Genomic DNA, 6,033 nt, shown 5'->3' with positions numbered 1-6,033 from the left:
TTTAAAACATTGGTCAATGCTTACCCTACCACGGTATCCGGCCGGATTCATGTGCCATTGTAAGGACCATTACTGTGTGGTATAAGCCCGTCTCATCGACCTTGGATTGGTATTGGTAACTAATCAAAATAAAGTGAGCATAAAAACACACTTGAGCAATGGAGAGCTGTTGATAGTAAAAACAACTTTGCGACAAACAGCTCTCTCTGAAGTACCGTAGGTTGTTTTTTTCCTAGAAAAAAAAACAAGTAATTTCTCACTAAAAACATTGAGTTGGAGACCACAGATGAGGTCTCGAAATCAAGCATCTGAAAGCACACAACTTGTCCGACAAAGGTGTTTTCTTCCATTATTCTCTCGCAACCATGTCTATCTCTTTTGAGGGAATGTTGGCGCTGAAAAGAGCCAGCCTGGTCTCGACGTTTCGAACAGTATACTCTGCTCGTTTTCAAGAGAATGCTGGACTATTGGTAGCACATTTGGGCGGGAAAGGGTGTTGAGATGAAAGGGTCGATGGTTGGTAAAGAATGGGTTTGGGTGGGAGTCATAAAGGCTTGTGAAAGATTGACGTCGGTTTGGACTGATATAAAAGGCTAACTTTGGCCGAGAGATGCGTGCAGCGCGTACACATATGAACTTTTCCATTGTCTGTCATCATCAAAGATGGCGGTCAGTGACGTCAGTCAAAATCCATCTATTTAACTAATTGTTTAAGTATGTTAAACCAAATAACGAGACAAAAATCAGGTTTATCATCAGGCAGGTATAACTTTAATAAAATTAAAAATTAATTCAGTAAGAAACTTTTGTTCAAAAAAGTCTCGCATAAAAATGCAAATTAATTTCATGTTTGTTTAATAATGAATAACTTTAATGAAACAACATGTTAAATTAAAAAATTAGGACTGCACAGTAGTAAAGATGTAATAAATCCTATTCGATGCAAGCGCACGGAACAATCAAGTTAATTGATGTAGGCCTACATTTGTTACTTAATTGATAAATCAAGGTAACGTCCATTGGTCACGGCAGTTTAGCCGATTCTACCAGTGAGCTCACTCCCTCTGGAAACATCAAAACGCTACACTCAATCAACCCGTAAAAAGGCTACTATATAGAACGTGTACTTTGCAGCCCCCCCCCCCCCCCCGCCCCACATCACCCCTCACAAAACTGCTTCAAACAATGGACGGGCTTTGAGTTCTGGCTTTCCATTAAAGGGTAGCATTATATCCCACATTTATAGGAAATAGGAACATTACAGAATTAGTTTTGCTAGCCAAAAATTTTTGCTGGCATTGTAAGCACTTATGTAATCCATCATATACATAAACTGGCAAACCTGGAGAAGTTTGAGATCGATCGGTCATTCCGGTCGCGAGTGAACAGTGAAAAAACGATTAAACATTTTGCATTGCATCGATGCCAAAACATAAATGCATAAAACTCTCACTGAGCGATAAACTCCAAACGCGAAATTATATCATTTATTTCTCATCATAAATATAATATGAAATTTCAGAGAGAAATATTTCAAGAGATGTTTTCTACTACCATCATCATTAGACCGTGTAAGTTTGATGTAAAGCTGTGATCTCCACGAGATCATCATTAGACAGTGTAAGCTTTTTGTAAACCTGTGATATTCACGATTTCTTTTCTTACCAACTCTGTAACGTTCCTTTAAGAATTTCACGTCTCGCATAGACAGCCTTTATTATACCGTTGCCGATGTACATTATCTCCCAAACAGATAAAATAATGTTTCAAGATTGTAAGAAGTAAGAGGAGAAACACTAAACTACGTCATCTTTGTCTGGTGTGACAACCATTCAACACTGTGAAATTATAAAAGGTTGGTATGGAAGCTTCACAATTAAAAACAAAACAAACATCAAGGCAAACTGAGTTTATGCTCAAAGCACATCACCGATCCCAATTTCCCTCAATTACAATCAAACAATTATTAGGTCCACACAGTTGTTATACCTCACACAGCCAGTACACTTGTTCCAAAAAGAGTGTCCAACCTATGGAGAATTATCCTAAAAAGGGTGAGGGGTGCTTTGGTTTTCACGCGTTGAACAAGTATTGAAGCGTTTACGATGCCAAAATCAAGCACACAAACTACTATTAATTATAAGATTTAATTACAAAGCTCAGCTAGCTCTGCTACCGTCTGTCGGTGGATTCCTTTATGTCAGCTTGTTAGATAGTTTCAAGTTTATAACTTGACGGTTTGTTTACGTTTAAACTGTCATTATGGCTCTGTTTTGGGAGATGACCTAGCAAAAACTGTTTGTGAATGTGACCCCTATAAAGAGCAGAGATTAAACGGGGGGGGGGGGGGGGGGGCATAATATTAGCTGCAATACAACATGGTCATGTATAAGAGTACACTTGCCTTAATAAATTATGTGAAGAGACAGTATTGACAAATGACATTGGCCAAACAAAATTTCAGAGGAGCCTTGGAATAAACTATTCAAAAAGAAGAAATCGCTTACTTGTAGTTACAGAAGAAGTTTTCTCAAGAAAAAATATACAGAAAAAGAGTCCTCATAAAATGAAAAAAAAAACAAAAAACATTAGGCTAAAATCAAAAAACAAATAAAAAAAAGTACATGGAAACTGAGAATGTTTCTTTTCAAGGGAACATGAAACATGTGTAGACCCCCTGCCCCTCCCCCCCCCCATGCTAGCCCAAGCTTAGTAAGCACCCCACACTCAAATCATCTAATGGTTAGTTAGACTTGCATCCAATTGCACTAGTTTCATTTATACTACTAGGTATTGCTGGTTTAGGCGACTAAAAACTCCAGAAGCTATGCCAACTGTCAATATAGTTTCCTGCTTTTGCTTCACCATAAATGATCCCTGTTTTAGGGACACTCAAGACTTTCAATCTGAATACGTGTAACCTACGTACGCCATTCTCCAATTTTAGTTTATTTTGGCCCAAGAAAAACAACATCCAACAACTAACCCTCATCACACTTTATGGACGCAAGTGCCTGCTCTGAGCACAGTTAGATTCACTTTCCAAACTGCTTATCGGTTTTGTCAATGTTCCTGCCTGCCACAACAACTTGATACAAAAAAAGAATATACTTATAGGGGGTTAAACTTGTGGGTACCAACTGCTGGTAGGGTAAAAAGTCAAAAACCCAAAACATCTATTGACGTATGAACGTTCGTACTTGAAACAGCCAACTCTGGAAAGCTGAATGTTGTGGGTTCGAATCCTACCCAAAGTACAGGTGGATTCGTCCTTTTTGAATGGGAGGACTCGAAAAGCATGAAACTTACAGCGTTTATCATGCATTTGGTGCAGGGCAAAGCATATCGATACTCAAAAGTATACTATAAAAGTCCAGGCTTAGCCAGTTGGGACCAATGGCTCAGAATACACACAGTGCTAGAGCTCCACATGAATATCTCCATAAACCTAGCCACTAAAGCCAGCAGCCACAGCCATAATCAATCACATTCCATTGGAATAAATTTGACCATCCTTGAAACCATGGCTTCCACTTTGACTCTGGATTTAAGTGCCTTCAGACATTTGGAAAAGCTTTACTTTCGATAACAGGGCTTCAAACAGCCTAATTATTGGTAATAAGGACGTATCTGTTGTGGCATTTAAGCTATGGCTTCAACTGTTTCTGAAGGACATCCTATACTTCAATGCATGTTCACGCGGCAATCCAGTCTTAGTCACAGCTATAGCCACCAGTTTTGACACAGCCTAATGTGTAGGGCCCTCTTTCCAAAAGCTGTAAAGCAGAAAATACTGTTAAGCAAATTTCTTTGCTAAGTGAAAAATGAGTGGGCACCAGTTTCAACAAAGTAAACCTTGTGGCATTTTGGCTGGTATTCAGTTTCTCTTTAGCAAGATTTGTATGTGCTTAGCCAGTTTAAATGCTTACAGGCGTTATGAAATTGGGCCCACCCGCGATAAGTAATCAGCATAGAATTAGCTTGGGAGGAAACGCAGCTTAAGATCGATCAAGCTAGTAACTAAAGAAGCAAACCGGTCACAGTACTGATTAATAAATAACAAAAACTTGTGCATGTGAACCGGTCACGAGTAAAAATAAAGCGAGCCAGTCAAAAACAAAAGTAAGATCACAGTAAAGAGATATGTAATTGAGTATTTAGATACAAGTAAAGGTTAAAATAAGATTAGAAAACATTTGTATTTTTTTTGTTAAGACAGACAACATTGCTTCAAACAGTTCATTATGCTTATCCATTGCTTAAAACAGTGTTCAAATAAGGCATGAAAAGGTATTTATCTGGGTGGTTGAGGGGCTTTTGTTCAGGGCCGAACCTTTAACTTTAACCAAAACTTTTTTTGTGAGTGAGAAAACCCTAGGACGTGTGTGGCTTCAGATGGGGGTAGGCAGATTGGGTAGTGAGGATGAATTCAGCACAACCATACCAAGAACTTCAATGTCGAATAAACAGCACCATGTGTTGATGAGGGTAAGTACCTCGTCAAAAAGCAGACACATCTGTGGCTAAACCGATACCTCATGAAGGGAAGGTTATACTACATATGACCTCATGTGGCGTTAAGATCATTGTTGCATATGTGGCACAGAGGTCACACTATGTGGCACAGAGGTCACACTATGTGGCACAGAGGTCACACTATGTGGCACAGAGGTCACACTATGTGGCACAGAGGTCACACTATGTGGCACAGAGGTCAAACTAAGATCTCAGGAGGGAACCATAATACCAAAATGACCTTGTGAGGGGAAGAGGTCTCATCAAATCTGTCCCTCATGTGAAGGGAAGCAAGGTCTATAATAGCCTGACGAGAGACAACATCTAACTACATTAACACAGGGAAGCAATAGGGAGATTTAGCTGTAGCTGCAGGTTACACAAGAAAATTTGCGAGCGCGAACTTTCGGTAAACAGTATTATCCAAGGCCCACACTTCGCGTATCACAACTTATATATAAAATAACAAACCTGTGAAAATTTAGGCTCAATAGGTCATCGGAGTCGACAGAATATAACGGGAAAACGCACCCTTGTTTCCGCACGTTTCGCCGTGTCATGACATGTGTTTAAAAAGAATCTGTAATTCTCGATGTCTGTTTTCTCAAAAAGTAAAGCATTTCATGGAATAATATTTCAAGAGAAGTCTTTCACCATTACCTTCTGTAAACCCTGTAAAATATTTGGACATCTGTGAACTTTTTTTTGTTCTGTTCCGAAAGTGTCCAATGGCTTTAAATCACACACACATTTTTAAGGTGAAGGTACCATTTTTCACGTCAGGTATGTACGTTCAGACGTTATATGAGAGATTAAAATAAGCCCAATGTGATTGACGTCACCTAGAAACAACACAAGTTGTTGACGATCAAGTTCACATGTTTTGCTTGCGTAATGTGCAGCTGAACCTCCCATATATCACGTCAGCTACATCTGAGGAACGAGCCACATCACTACCTCTGAAAACCTCATTGGGATAGTGAAGCAAACCCACACCTCATGCCAAGGTGTGGCGAGGTCAACTACATTTACATGAGGACTACAGGTAGCAACTCAACGTCTATCACTGACTAAGCCGCAAAACTTCCTTTGAATTTCTTTTGAAATTCACGAGCTGATTTCACAATGAGTTAAGACGGATCTTAACAGTGTATCAATCTCGATTGTGATGTCACAACACAAACCACTCTGGCAACACTGATGAATGTTGGTGCTTTGTGAAAACCAAGCCCAGATTTTTTATTTGCTTATATTTTTCAAAAGCTGACCGTCCAAAGACTGTTTTAATATATTTGAGGTGTGGTACCGTTGAAAAGGGGATGAGGGCGGCTGAAGGGAGTATAAACAGGTGTGCAGATTTAAAACAGGGGCCAATTTCATAGAGCTTAATTTGCTTAAGCACGAAAATAGCTCGCTTATTTTACACATGTTACTGGCCAAAATGTCATGCCATATACAATGTACATTGCTTATGACTAGTATTTAGCTGTTGTTTACTTAGCATAACAATTGAGTGGA

This window comes from Asterias rubens, chromosome 10, assembly GCF_902459465.1.
Source record: "Asterias rubens chromosome 10, eAstRub1.3, whole genome shotgun sequence".
Classification (NCBI taxonomy): Eukaryota; Metazoa; Echinodermata; class Asteroidea; order Forcipulatida; family Asteriidae; genus Asterias; species Asterias rubens.
Note: the sequence above shows the minus strand (reverse complement) of the source record.